This window comes from Betta splendens, chromosome 22, assembly GCF_900634795.4.
Source record: "Betta splendens chromosome 22, fBetSpl5.4, whole genome shotgun sequence".
Lineage (NCBI taxonomy): Eukaryota > Metazoa > Chordata > Actinopteri > Anabantiformes > Osphronemidae > Betta > Betta splendens.
In genome coordinates this window covers 3974422-3990327 of record NC_040900.2, presented here as the reverse complement: position 1 = coordinate 3990327, position 15906 = coordinate 3974422, and the positions used below count along the sequence as shown (strand labels likewise).

General features: G+C 44.1%; 1 long non-coding RNA gene across 1 annotated transcript in view; it reads left to right on the top strand.

Moving 5' to 3' along the window:
• LOC114849025 (uncharacterized) overlaps positions 1 to 15466 on the top strand; it is a 42186-nt gene extending 26720 nt beyond the window's left edge. Inside the window, exon 3 of the long non-coding RNA XR_008693557.1 lies at positions 13338 to 15466. This is a non-coding gene — a long non-coding RNA (uncharacterized LOC114849025). The remainder of the gene's footprint in view (positions 1 to 13337) is intronic.
• Positions 15467 to 15906: the final 440 nt, after the last annotated feature.

Sequence of the window (15906 nt, the reverse complement as noted above, 5' to 3'; positions counted from 1 at the left end):
ATGGAAAACAATAACTGAAGGGTTAACAAAACAAATACGACATGCATATATCGATATGTCATTCAGGGTTCATATTCTGGGTCTCAACAGATAAAAGATTTTATTTAACATTGATAAATAAAGCTGTTTTGTGCGTGACTCACTGACCACTTTATTAGGAACACTGTACAGTTTAACTGTAGCAGCTCTACCTCTAATTCAACTTGCATGTTAAAGCTGTCAGAAGGGTGATAATTGTACTATATGTTGGTTATTCAGTGCTCAGCGGGTGGTGGAGTCAGACTGCAGAGCTTTTTATTAGGTGGTTGTTCTATTTTTTTTGACCACCGTATTTAAAGTTTGGTGTGACCATATATTTAATTTTCAATTACTCCACTTATTGCTTGTGTTGCTGTTCTATACTGAGAGAACACTGTGTATTTTTCCTCTATCAGGTTTTGTTTTACAGCATTAGCCACAGTGCCCCATGACATCATTGTTAGCCTTCAGGATTAAGCACACTGTAATTAACATTAAGTACCCCCCCCTCTGTCCTCACCTTTCTTTCTTAACCCTTGCCTCCGTCTGTGTTCGTCTGTAACTCTGTCTTTCTTTCTCCGTCCCTTTCAGTCTCTGTATATTGACGGCGGACCGGCTGTAGCTCCAAACAGCAGGCCCACACAGACCAAAGCACCAGCGATGGCGGATTAGTCTGTTGAATTATTCAAAGCCAAATTCCCCATTGAAATGTGTAAAAGGTCCCTTGCTGGGTTTAAAAACAGAGAGTACAGTTGAAGCTGACAACAAAAGGTTCAACTTCAAATACAAGGCCCCCATCACTTTACCTCATTTGCATTGCAAGTTATTCATTTTAACATTAGACTTTTTTTCTGACTTTGTGGCAAAAAATTTTTTAATCGTGTTTTAAAGCCACTGATTTTCTGGGGGTCTTCTGTTGTTGACTGCTTTGACACACAAAGCAAAACAATTAACACCACAGGGTGCTTTGGAAAGTCTATTTCTGTTCCTTTTTTCCCCAAGTTTCTAACAAGATGCTGATGGTAAAATCTCGTTAAGTAAATGCGTAAGGCCTTGCTATAATTCAATGTGTGATGTAACACTGAGCCAACATTTCCTATATACTGTAATTGTACAACAAAGCAGGTTAAAAATACATTTTCCATATACTTGTTTCTGTACTTGGGATGAGCTTACTGCCTTAGAATAATCTTATAATATAAAAGCTGTGACAATTTTTGCATTAATTTTGAAAGCTAGGAAAAGGAGTGTCTTTGGAAAAAAAAATATAACGAATATAAATGACATGTACCGTGGAAAACCTGGACCCAGGCTTTCATAACGGCCCATATCCAAGTCTAAACAGTTTGTATTGAACGCTGTATATTGCAGCGTTAGACACTGCTGAGGGCCTTTTTCTCCATTATGAAAGGACCACGCTGCACCTGCTAACGCACATCCCTGCAGGAAAACTAAGTCCACTAGACCAACAGCACCAAGCAACTACAGCTCAGCATGGATGTGTGGGTGCAGGGAACCTTGAGCGAGACAAGATGGTTGCAGTATTTAAAAGCAAACAGAATGAGCAATGCTACAGTACTTATGCGAATCAATATATGTGGAGTTTCCCCATTGAGCTTCCCTTAGAATACTTGCCCACTACTCTGTTCATTCCTCTTTTCCTCTCTTTCGCCTGGTGTATTTCAGGCATTGTATATACAGTAAACACAGTTTCTTCTCTTGGGAAAGGACATGGGAAACTAAACTTAGATACTGTGCACTGGCTGTAGGGGCAGATCTGTGCAGTACGTATAGACTTTTTGGCAGACACTGCAAATCATTTGTTAGCATGAAAATATGTAAAGAAGGTAAATATGGATTTATGTCGAGGAGCGGCCGCACCATCAAAGCATCACACTCTGATGCCAGTGGTGGAGTTCAGTAAGCTGCAGAGATGAAAGCTAATGAAAGGCAAACACAAGAAGGATGTTGGCGGGGCAGGGGAGGAGGTATGGAGGGAGGAAGCGGGTGGGTGGGTGGTTGAGCGAGGGGGGGGATACAGAAGATGGGAGATGTTGTCTAGTGTGGCCCAATCAAGCCACAGGATATAACAGCAGTCAATAGAAGGGGATGAAAGAGATCTCTGTATGGAGTCTGTGTGGTCTCAGGGAGACCCTGTGCATGTGTGAGCGGTTTCACGCTTGTGAATGGGCATAAGTGTGCGTGCACTCATCACACACACAGACCAATATGTTCTGTGTTGCCAAGTCTGCCTGCGCTTTACTGCGCTGTATTAATGTGTAGTCAGGAAATGCCCCAGCTGGTTCCTTGTTCTTCCTCCATGGAGAGCTCCAGTCAAGCTACCCTGGATCAGACCTATCTGCAGGATACATGGCATGACTGTATTTACAAATATGTCAGCTTTTGCCAGAATTTGGTTAGCATACTGATTTTAAATAGCTGGTTTACATACACTTTGATCCTGTGTAATAAACCCTCAACAGCGCATGGGTTCTGCTGGTGCTGACAAGCATGGGGCCCGGTTTTGAAGTAGCCTGCTGATAAAGTTGCTGTGGTTCTGGTGAGTGAATAATGCATGCTTTTCATTCTTGGCTGAGCTGACTCATTAGTGATTTCTGGCCAAGTTTCAGGCTTTGTCCCATAAGCCCTTAAGTGTACATGTCATTGACAAGACAAATCCAGCCTCGAGTCCACAGCTCACACACAAATAAACGTTGACGCGAACCATCAAACCATTGCACTCTTTACCCCTGAACGCCTCTGCTTAGCGTGTCCTACAGCTCCGTGATTGGGAGCGGCCATCGCATTCGGCAACAGCTTGAGCTTCCTCACGCAAATGAGGTCTCCATACATCATCTGCATTACGCCCACGTTGTCATAAACTGCTGATCGAGGGAAAATGTGTGTGGGGCCGTTCGAGATCTTTGAAACAACACCTGTGGAGGAAAGAATGGCGGCTTCTCAGAAAATAACAAAACACTTCATTTCACTTTTGGCAATAATTTTCATAGATTATCATTTGCTGCGCCGCACGGCTCACACTTGAGAGCGGCTCTGCTGCCATTTTCACACTCTGCTGACCTGGGAGGTGCATTGACACGGGCTGAATAATTACTTTTCACAGAAAGAGCCATTTGAAGAGAGAATATGTGTTTGTTTCGGGTTGACTCAGCAGCGTGGAAACGCTGACGGCAGCGATCTGCAAGGTGAGACCAAACATTTGATTAGTGCATCAGCCAGTTTTAGCCTCTGTTTAGTAACTGGCTGGTCAACACTGAACTGGGATGCTTGAGTACTGCATAACTTTAAATTAGGTTGACTCACTTGCTCCACTTAGTTACACAAAATTGACAACTGCGTCCCTGTGAGTCATTCTCCTGCTGTTTCCTAATTGGGGAGATCAGATCATCCCTGCGTATTAATGTATAACTAATTACCTGACTAGAGGTATTACTGCTACAAGTTTGCAGGTAAGCTATGCTGCCAGGGTCACTGCCTCTGCACAAGTCTCTCTCTTCACTCATTACCACGGTAATGAAGTTAGGCTCTCCTTTTTTTTGCTCCTCTGTCTCATGTCAGGCTAATCTGGAGCTGGGTCAGTGTGCTGCTGTGCAGTTCTGTGAAATGTCTCTGTGCTTCTGATGGCTTTTAGCAGATGAGCATTTCCTGTCATACACGAGTCAGGTCATTGCAGGACAGCATGCTATGCACATTATGGACAAACCCTTCCTGCCCTACTCAAGAAAACCCTGCACTTTGTATGTCTGACACAGTACCGCTCTCCACCTTTGGACTGATTAAAGCATTTTACTCATTTTAGAACAATAAAAGCTGGCAAAGTCGTCACACTGTAAAAAAGGTGGATCGTTGACAGCAAGGCTCGTCAAACACTGACATAATTTATAGACGGTGACAGCCCTATGACATCATTTACACAGCAGTAACAGTTATTGGACTAAATGTTCGTGGCAACACAGATTGGCTATTAACTGAAGAATGGTGTGCTTTATTGTTAGATTGCAGCATGTGTGAGCATTTGTGAGTTTGTTGGCCCGGGGCCAGGGAACCTGTTATTTGGGCTGCCTCTGTTTTTCCTCTCTCTCTCTCGCTCTCTCTTTCTCTCTTGCTTCTTCAGCCGCCAGACATTTGAGAACTGGGGTACTTTTACACGTAGTTAAACCCTGAACAGTCCAAAACTCAGCCTGCGGGTGCACAGGCTCGCGCCGCTGGATGAGGATAACAGGACTGCCATCTGCTGGCCACACCGAGAAAGGTTTGCTGCACATGAGATGGAATCAGGGAGCTGGAGGAGGAGGGGTTATCGCTCCTAACAAAGTTTAAAACCATCGTTGCTGACGTCTGGGGAGACTAGTGTCAGGGCCTGAAACCTTCCTGTCAATCAGACCAATACTTTGTTCGTCGGATCCAATGCCAGTATCATTTCAATATCGCATGAATTGAGTGAAATGCTGATATTCAAGTACAGAATGAGCATTTCATTGTTGTTCCCTTCACAGGTGTGTGATCTAGACTAAACATGCCTGTTTTGATCGTTGCTCCCCAACAATACCTCTGCACCATTTCTAAAAACAAGAAAGCAGTGCAGCCAGAGGTACAAAGGCCCCCGGGAAGAGGCTAGATGTTGCTCTCAGCTGAATATGCAACGCTCCTCAGGCATTGTACAAAACCAGTGGACCACGGTTGAGTCTTTCTCTTTTTAACACCAACACAAACCACATCTTTTCCTCTTATGCGAAACAGAGAGCAGGGGAGAGAAAGAGATGAGATGAAATGGGGGAGGTAGGTGGGGTGCAACTCTCCGACCCTCATTTACCCTGTCAGTCCTCCTAGCAGGGGATAGTGTTCAGGATCTATTGATCACAACTCAGTGGAGCAGTAATCCCACAGACTTGATTGATTCCGACTGTTGCCTAGGCCTCACTGCACGGCCCAATCCTCCCTCTTTGCTTTCCCTGCTTCTGTAGCTCCCCTCCCGATCTCTCAGTCCCTCCCCTCCATTGCTCATAAAGCATTGATATGCATGATGGCCCGGGGGCCCTGGAAGGAGGCAGGCTCGGAGGAGGGTTGCAGGAGTCAGACATGCGAGGGGAACTAGCTGGTGAGGTGACAGGTGACTGGACCCTGAGGTGTCTATGAGCCGCCTGCCCCCCCGATCGCTCTCTTGTTTTTTTTCGCCCTGCCAAAAATGCTGAGTCAACACATAACAGTTGCTCTGCACTGGCCGGTCAGCAGAAGGGAAGTTTATAAGGGAAGAGGAGTTTGTCAGTGAGAGTGAGGGAGGACTGAGAGTTGTTGATAATGCTTTCGCCTATGTATACTGTACCAGCAAATAGTAAATATTGCAATAACTAGAGTTAGTGTCTGTTCTGGATTCAGATGTATAGTTATGGGACAGATTTCCCCCATTCTTTCACCACAGTAACACTAGATGGATGCAGAGTTGTGACTGGGGAGCAGGGCATCTTTTCAAGACGTGTGTCAATGTGAAACCAGTCATTTATTGATTTCTGCATAATTTTCTGAAACTGCAACAATTAGAATGATTAAAAAACAGAGGTAGTTACATTAATAATGCAATACAATAATAATACAATACAATACAGTGGAGCCATTAATTGAATTTATTTACTGAGAAGTATTTTTATTATAATAATCACATTCTATGGCTTAGTATGTTAGAAATATTTGTGACAGTATATCATGAGTCAGATGAGTTTCATGTTGTCTGCACTTGCATAGTGACAACAACACGTTCATATTTATCTCTGTTTGTGAAAAGGAGGCCACAGGGTCGCCGTTATACAAGTGTTTCGAGACCCCTCTGAAGGTTTCCAGGACTACTTTTCACTGGGCCTGACAGCTGCAGAGGGAGCTGGCTCCATCCCGCTTTTCTCTCTGGCAGGAGCCCGTGCCAAGACTGAGGCCGGCTTGGCTGAGCTGTGCCCCCACACTGTACAGAGGAAACCCTCCTCACACCCAAACATGCACAGGAAAACAGGACGCGCACATGCCGAATACAGGGAAACTATTCAGTACATTTGTTGCGTCTGTGCAGTTGCAGACGAGGCTGTGCAGATTTCACTGGAAGCACTTTTTTTGTACATTAGTGCAGAAGTCATAGAGTGACACATGGCGGAGATGCTTCACTCTGACCTTGTCATAAGATGATTCTAAAGTGTGATTGAACCTGGGTTTAGCTAACGTTCAACCTAATTACAATCTCCTATTTGAATCGTGCTGGTGCTTATGAAAGCAGCTTTAAAGCTAGAATAAGACTTAAAACGGCTTAATCAACATAATTCATATGGTTTAGCTGATGGTCCCATATGCTGTAATGTTCAATTTTTGTGACATGGTTTCTGGATGTAATGACATTCAATTAAAAAGCCATATGCAGTGACATTCTCGAATCATTAAGGTCTTTGTGACATTTGAGGACCCCTTTTTCTTACTCTCTAATCAGTTCTGCATTTTCGTGCCAGTCTTACCATAATCAGCCTCCCTTTTGTTACTTCATGATTCAGTTGAGTCAAGGAGTCTGAGTCATAAAGAGTCCGACGGAGCCGGGGATCTTCATGTTTACAGACAGTTTTGTAGGAATTTGCTCCTGTCCTGCTACACAGAGATTCATCCCCATCTAAAGAAACGGATGTGACTAAATCTCCTTGTACTGCTGTAACCTTAAGTTGTTTGCAGCCTTTTAGTCTCCGACTGACAGACAGCTCTGCCCGCAGACTCATCCTCAGCTTGGTTTGGGGACCTGATAAATTTGACAGCTCGGTTGAGTTACTAAATCCTTAAAATCTGTCTTATTTTTTTCGCTGCTTCGTGCACATATACATTTTCCTGTATGGGTTCTGTGTACAGCTCTCTTTCCTCCGGAATCCCGCTCTTACAACCATTCAGTGCTCGTCTCTATATCTTCCTGCCCTCCAGAAGACTCTGGTATTAGGGGAATTCCTGAGGGGGATTTTCTGCTTTAGACTGTCAGTATGGCCCTTAAAAACTGTCTACTGCCTAAACCAAAGAGCAGGTTATATTGACTAGCACAAGTTACACTGTATAAGAACTTTAGAGTAAATGCATGAGCTTAAACAGCTTCATTGGTCGTATAACAATTAAAACAACACTTTATGATGGATTGTTGCATCTGTGTGGTGAATCATTTAATATCACCTAACACAAGAACACCTGACAAACCTTCTATTGTTGCTGGTCTATTAGCATAATAATTGTATAGTAAGTGGACGCATGCTATGTGAGAGAAAGGACAGTCAAATGACGTGACAGCTTCTGGGCATCTGACTTTTATGGCTGACAGCTGATGGTCACTCGCTGGTAAAATGCTAACGAGGTGATAGAATCTCCTACAAAGGCAAAATAGCACGTCCGTGTTCCTTCAATACAACAGCTGACTCGTCTCTTTCTTCTACAAAACAATCAGCGGATGAATGAGTAACCTGCTCGCAATTACTGATGACTGGGAGTGGAAGGTGCAAATTGGCCTTCGTAACAATGTTTCCCACTTTTGTGAGCTTCCTCAAGTGCTAATTTGTTGCAGTTTGGCATCTGCCGCATTTACATTGGGTTAAACTCATCCAGTGAACGAGGAAAAAACAACAACTCAACCACCCCTGTGGTCTGGAAGCCACGGTTTGATATGCAAACGGCATCCCCTTAGTCCCTGTGAATCCAAAAACGCAAGGTAAATGGGACAATTGCTGAAGCATGTGAAGGAATATTCATACTAAAACAGAAAGCTGGTAAATGAGGATGGGATGAGTCTTGCTGGTGTGGTAATTTTTTTAAAAAGCTGCACAAGGAAGGAAAAGTAGAGATTCCTCAGTTCAGTAGTCTCAGTCCTTTTGAACAAGCAAAGCATTGTGCTTTTTTAATGCCGTCTCAGTGGACTTAATACTTGTTATTTTCTCTCTCTCCTCTCCCTTTTCTCCCCTCTCATATTCCCAATGCGCTGTCTGTGCTCCTGCATCTGTAATCGCAGCGTTACCTCACTGGGGGCTGCTTTTGTAGCCCGTGCATGTGTGTGTGTGTGTGTGTGTGTGTAGGTACATGTGTGGTGATGGCGTGTGTGTTTGTGTGTACATTTTGAGGTTTGCTGGGGGGCTGCAAGGGGGCTTAGCAGCACGCTGGGTTTCAATGGGAGCCCACACCACTGCTCAGCCAAGTCTTATCTCCTCCCATGCAGGAGAGCGGTGGCATCAAGCCGGTGGCTTATTACAGAGGCAGGGAATGTATCCTAAATACCCCCCAAAACACACACACACACACACACACACACACACACACACACATTCACCAATAGACTTACAACGGTGCACTGACCTATGTTTCTATCTGGGCCTGTGACAGCGCCCATGAGGAGAAAGTATGTCTACATACATTGTTAGTGTTTATGGCTTTTCCTTCTGTGTTGATGATACGAGAATAAATTGCGATTTGGTGAATAAACAGCAGCAGGAGTAGGAGCTGTGGTGGCTGCTTGCAGTGGAACTACTCCGCTGTATTTATAGTGATCAAGTTAAGAGGGAGGGAGCGTCAGCGAGGGAAGCAGCGTAATAAGAAATACATTGCTTTTATATTGTTTTCTCTGATAGACAGGCTAGCATAAGCTGTGGCTCGGTCGTTATTGCCGCTGCAGTGATGTATTATTTGGGAGGTAAATGATTAGAATCTGGACATTACAGTTGTTACTCTATTCTGCTGTTGGTAATGCCTTCATTACAGAGCTGCACCTCAGCCATTATGCCCTGGCAAAGGGTCGTAATGACAGAATGAAAGGATAGGGGGTCCTTTCAAAAGCAACATCAGCCATTTAGCTTTGTTTACAGTGTTAGTATTAATGGTGGGTGTTTATAAATGTGATCCTTTTTTATTTTGTTGACGGTGTTGTTGATGCAACAGTGTGCATGTCCTGTACAGTATGATGCCACTGGGTCACTGACACATCAACACCGGTGACCACAGTTATACCCACAAAGTGTGTATTAATCCTTACGTTTGACTTTCTGCGAACATGCTGCCTTTGGTGTGTGTGTGTGGTGGGGATAATATTATGCATTTGCATGCAGTGCTTCAGTGTTGGAGAATGTCATTGATTTATAACCACGATGAAAGGTCAGTTCACCTTATTAAACAACAGCTAGGTACACTGCTGCATAGTATCGGATAACCATTAGAAGCCAATCTGTCCGTTCCCACTGTGACTGGTGGAGGCGTCAAGGTCTCTGCTAAAATCTGCATACAAATCAGCTTTAGATGAGTTTCTCCTAGACAAACATCACAGACAACATCTTGTAAACTCACCTTAAACGTAGTGTATTAAACCATTACGGTATTTTTTATTTCTTCTTTCGTTCTTCGTCCTCTAAGTGCTAGCCTGTCCGCTATAATTGATTTAACAGTCCTCAGACCTAATAGCACAAACCCAGCACTGAGCTTTGAATGCGTGATTTTTTTCTGTTGGATATTTTCACAGCTTCTCCCCAGAGTTGCTTTGTTTCCCATGTTTACTTATTAACCCCATCAGGTTAAGCCAGCCAGTGGAGAGTGCACCCGATTGGATGCTGTTGAGCATGAATTCTGCATTCGTCTTACATGCAACCTTCGCTCTCCATTCACCAGTCCATCCATTTCTTGTTCTCACCACGTCCTCCTCAGTTATTTTGTCTGATTAGACATTGTTTAAACTAATGCTCTGCAGGTGGCTTGCTCATGTTCTCTAGGTTCAACAGGCCACCATCTCCAGATCATTGGCTTTGTTGTCTTTAGGTGTTAGTGTGTGGAACTATGCGGGGCCTATTTCTTGTTGAGTGAAACAGGCCACACACAGCTCAGTTGTGAGTGTTGAGGACAGCTTTGTGTGTTGGTGAGACAAGCTGCAGTAAGTCTGTCTACAGGACGTATGTGGGAGTGTTCTGCTGTATCTTTACAGCAGGTGTTTTTATGGCTAAATGTGCATTTATGCTTATATTTGCATATGCATGTACGCATGTGATAATGGTTATGGTGTGAGGGTGAATAACACAACGTGTGACACGCACGGATGCATGCACACATTGTTGTCCCCCTGGATGTTAAAGCTAATTTTACTCCCACCTGTACTGTCTCGACACACGCACGCCATTATTCAGAGCACAAACAGATGAAAAATGGCTCGACTTGGCCGGTGACAGACACACTAAGGGACGGGCAGATAAAAAGGAAAACCATCTGGGCCCGCGGTCGCTCCCATTCAGCCGTCAGAAGGCTTCAGAGCTCTTCCTGTGCCAGTTGTTGCCAGGGTGTGGCCTGGATCGAGAGATGGCACGGAGTGGGTAATGAGGGGGGGGATTCATGGTCCGGGAGCTGCTGTGGAAGCAGAGTAGACGCAGAGGCTCCAGACTCTGGGGGCAATTCAATAGGCGCTCATCCTTTCTAACAGTTGCAAATGGATTGGTGGTTGCTGCTATAATCCACCAGCGTGGACGCCTCAGATAGCTGCCTCCATGTGGAAACAAGAAAACAATAGTGTACACATCTAGCACAATGAGCGATGCTAGGGTTGTTTGACAGAACCTGATTGGCTACCACACCCATTCATGCCCATCAAACTCATCTACATTTATCATGTTTGTTAGTACAGCACCATAGGTTTTATTGTGGCAGGTTTTGTGTAACCCAGTTAGCTTTACTTATATTGATTCAAGAATGGAGGATGAAAATCACAGACCAGTTTGTTGCTCTTGCTGGTCAGGAACTCCACAGGGACCTTTAACAAACAGATAGGGCTTTAATCAATCATCTTTCAAAAGTGTTGTCCTTGGCATTCATTTTTTAATTGCTTTTCAACTGTAGCCTTGGTCACAGAGTTTGGCTGATTTAATTTCTGTTCAAGGACATCACCAGATAATGTTCTAAACCCTGTACACAGCAGATGGAAACGATCAAGAGTGGCACATTGCCTGATTCCACACGGTCATTCCAACCATTAGAGCCTCAACATCAGGTGACTACTGGTGGGAAATCTCCAGCCCTGAGGTGTTTGAGGAATGCAGGAATAAGCCAAGACACTCTAGTGTGTGTGTGTGTGTGTGTGTGTGTGTGTGTGTGTGTGTGTGTGTGTGTGTGTGTGTGTGTGTGTGTGTGCGCTGGAAGTGGAAGCAAAGGTTGTTTAGGAAGTGAACTTGATAGACATGAATTCATAGAACATGTGAATTACTGAAGAGGATGAGTGATTAACGGCTTCACATTAAAACTAACGTGTGTTTCTAATAATAATTTGGACTGGAACCTTGGCGAGAGATGGTTTGGGAGAAAGAACAGGTGTATTCCATAGCATTAATAGTGACAAATCCTTTCTAGGTGTTTAAGTCAGCATGTACATGCACACCTGACCATAATGCGGTCACCGTTTACTGTATGCAATTAGCTACACCTGTGTAACAGCAAAAACCTACTAAACTACTCTTTAGTACAGCAATAACAATTACCAACGGGTTTGGCACCGTGCCAGGTTTCTTAATTTGACCCTTTTATGGCTCATACTCTCATAAAATATCACCACACGTAGCAGTATCCAATTGAGACTCGCACATTGTGCTGTACACTTTTTTCTGTTATGGGTGAAAGTTTTGCATTATAACCAAGATAACCAAGTCTCTGAACGAGTGAATGGACACAGCCCATTTGTATTCTTCCACAAAAAACTGTGAGTCCATTTTCTGGAATCATGAAAGTCCGAGTAATGTGAGAACTCGGAGGCAGCTAAGAGCCTGGTGAGTTTGCAGATAAATAAGTTCAGCTATATTAACGCTCGTCTCTCTGACTGTTGGCTGTGGCTGCTATAATGCCTTCATATACGTCATTTGCAGCTCAGTTGCACATGTTTCTGCAAAATATGTATGTCCTAAATAGATATGCCAATTACCCTAATGGAAACCGGGAAGCGTGACCGTTTCAATTAGCAGCTCCGCTCCTATTTCATTTTTCCTGCAACACCTCACGGAGTTTGATGATGAAACACAATGTATTGCGGTGGTTCCACGTTGCTGTTCTGCAACAGCAAATTGAATATTCCTTTTGCCTCAAACTGATTTGACACCGCGACATAACGACGTTAGCAACAACACATCTGCTTCAGAGGCATCGGATTGCAGCGCGTGTAAATGCATGGTTGTTGTGCTCGTCTCCAACATGTTGCTGCTGGTGTAATTAGAATCAACAGCACACGACTCAAACAGTGGATCCAGCAGGGCTGTGCTCAGTGGCAGCTCTATGCTGTAGCATCAAAGTTCTGCTTGTTTGTGGATTATGTGTTTTGAAATATCAGCATGCAAAATAACAACTGCTAATACTTTGATACTATTACATCCATTCACTTTCAGCCAGATTTAACACCACAAGAGACTTATGCTATTTCTAATGTAAGCGTATATGGGGATGATGCATTTGTGGTCCACAAGTGCCTTTCTTCTCTCTAACAACCTCCAGTCATTCTCTTTCTCATAATGACAAATTTCTGTGTTTCTTAGTAAGAAGGCTCTTTCATTTAAAACTGTTAAAAACCAAATTACACCTTTATTTTTGTTGTCTTAAAACCCAGCAAGTATGAACAGGAGGGAACTCCCTTCTTTATTACTCATATTTTCCTGTGGTTAACTAAAATCAGCTGCTCCTGAGAAGTTGTGTTTTCGCTGGGAACAGCCACGCTTGGCGCCCTGCCCTTCCATTCTGCTCCGTCGGCGCGTCGGCTGCCTATTACGACTGTCAGTCATTTTCAAACATGAAGGGGCTCATTTGAAAGGGCTCAATGTAAATCTCATATCTTACATGAAACAGTCTTGATTTATTTTCCCTGAGCTTTTTCTCCCCCAACTCTTCAAACCTCCCAGCGCACTGCCCGCATCCTCCTGACACACGCAACCCCCCCCCAACCGGCTGGAGTCGAGCCTTTCAACATCCCGTCAAAGGAGTGTGGAAGTGTTTGTGGACGCTTGCCACAGCACCTACACCCCCCACCCACCCCACACACCCACCCGTTCCCTCCGGTCGATATCTGGCCACAGCAGGTGCCGAGCCCGTAGATAACAGTGATATTGAAAAAGGTAAAAGTATTGTGAACTTCATTTATACCCTGCTCACATAACTGTCATCCATCTTGTTCTAGGTAAGCTGGATGACACACCTTATTATCAGCAGCTGTTGTGTCTGTGTTTGCGGATGCCTATTTCCCTTTTTCCGTGGATGTGTAAAAGAGCTTAATGTGATGCGTTTGTCTCTGAATATATATTACTCGACAGCCACTGCAAGGAAACAAACAGGCAGATACACATCCCGACGCCGCAGGACCAGTTCTTCACCTCCTCGTGTAATCCTCGTCCCCCTACTGGCTCAGAACGGCCCCACATCGGTCCGACTGTGTGGCGGCAACACAGCCACACAACCGCCGCGCGTTGCGATGCTTTGCCTCATGCGGGAGGACGAAGGACACACACTGCATCAGTGCCAGACGTGGCAGTGGGAGTCACCAACGAGGCAGCTGTGACCTTGCGAGCAGAAGCCCGGAATCCGAGCCAAAACCTCACTTTCCCTCCCCAGGAGGTGAGGCCCAGTGTGCCAGCAACACCAGGTGCCCCTCCAGAAGCGCCGGCGGAGGCCAGGACGGGGCTGCGGGCTGCCGTCCTGGGGCTGTTCTACATCAGAATTGGGAGCGTTCTGTGGGAGAGACAATATTGACTGATTTTCTCGCTGGTGGTTCATTTATTTGCACATTTTCTGATGTTTGTTGACTCAGTAACATTTAGACGTTTTATTTTGGCGCTCAAGTCATCATTTGCAATTTGTTCTGCGTTTTACGGATGTGTTTAAAACTGCTCCAAACTGAAATATCAAATCAAGGACTCAACATCCTTCCACCCTGGAAGTGAGACTCGGCTCCTTTAGCGTTGTGCACAAGCCAATTCTGCAGTGGCAGGATGATGCTCATTTGGAGCTTATATCCCACAGCTTCAGCCTTGAGATCTCCATAATCACCAAACCTCCCACTGCGAAAAGATTATCAAAGAACGCGTGTAGCCAGTCATCTCCTACCACAGAGTCCTCCAGGCTAAGAGGGAAAACATGCATACATCAAGTAAAACATTGCTGAACATAATTAGCTACCTTACCCCAGTGGTCACTGGAACCTTAAAATCAATAGCAACATTAGTGAAACAACAGAGAAACAACAGCACCTCGGTGCAAGCTTGTGGAAAAACAGGTCTTTAGCAGTTGTTTATTTGATTTTCCCATCTTGTCTTGTCTTAAATAATAAATCAAACTATTGTTGTAGGAGAGAGCTGCACGTATAGTTATCGTGGAGCCACAGCTGTTCTATTTGAGGAGATTTCCAACAGACAAGGAGGCAGACTTGGTCCCTAAGCAGCAATTGTGGTTTCAGAGGTAATGCTGCACAGAAAGTTTGGAGCACAGGGTTCATAAGTGCTCGCTGTTTATCACATGATTTATGCAGCACGGTCGGCTGCTCGGCTTCCAACTTTTTCCAACTCGTCAGCATTGCTGCTTTTGCATAATGTAACAATTAGTTTTGGTTAAATGCTACGCGAGGGAATGTGAAAGGTTGATAAATACATGAAGTGATCTTGAGGTGTTTTTTTTTTTTTTTTTTGCTCTCTTTTTAGTTTCATTTCCCACAATCTCCCACATGAAATAGAATAACCTTCGCTGCTTATATAACCTTCTGCATTTGATTACCATATTAACTTCTTTAACAGCATGAAGCTAATTTGTGGGCTATGGGTGTCTTTAGAGAAGGTCACCGTAATGAAGCCTACACCAAGAACATGATTTCAGATCCGCTTATTAAACATTTGCTAATTGTTTATATATCTGCGTGATAGGAAATTGCAATAAGAAAAGAATGTCGTGGAACTTTTGTACAGTATCTGTGGCCACTGTCTCGACTTTCTGTGGACCGTCCCACTCTGTGTTTCTAATTATCTCCAATGACACTAGATACTTTGGCAGTTTCACCTTGTTAAATTTAGGAGCTGGTTTGGTGATTTCTGCTGCGGCTTTCTAATTGTCTGAGTGGCTGAACAGAAGATGTGCATGCTGAGGTAACGCTAGACACACCAGCATGGAAATGCTGCTGGCTCAATGGTTGGGCCACATGCCACGTCACTGCAATTTCCCCAGTTTGGTTGTGGCTGAGGAACATTGTCTTGTGTCACAGTCTCTCTGTCTTCCTGTGTTCCCTGTCTGCTGCTCTGTAACTCGTCTTTTCTGTATGAGCGGCCGCAGCAGTGGGAGATGATCGCGCTGGCTCACAAACACAGCCACAATCTGACGTGCTAATGTTGAAGTTCTTTTGCTTTTCTAGAAAAGCTCATAAAGCAATAAAATTAAATAAATGCAGTTTAAGTCATAAGTTATAGTTGGGCTGTTAAATGTGTTTTTTTTTCTTGCTCATTCTACTTAATAAACACTCGTTAATTGAACATACTGTACAGAGACTTAAATTGCACATAACAGTACAGCATAATATGTATTTCAGCTGTTATTAATAATGAAAAAGAAAAATCCCACAACTTGACTTAATAGGTGTAAAACATCATTGCACATCGATGATGCAATCAAATGTCAGTGGATTTTAACAAGAGGCAGGAAATGCAGACTAATTAATGCAGACTAATTACTGACTCTCCACTTAATGTGGTAACAGTAAAAAGACAGACTTAAAAATCCTGACTGCATGCGGGCTAAGATTAATAATGGAGAGACGGAGCCGAGTGTGAGCTAAGCAGTCAGCGGGGACAAGGAGGAGGATGTCCTTAAAGAGAGTGTTCTTTTAAACGAAATGCATCTTCA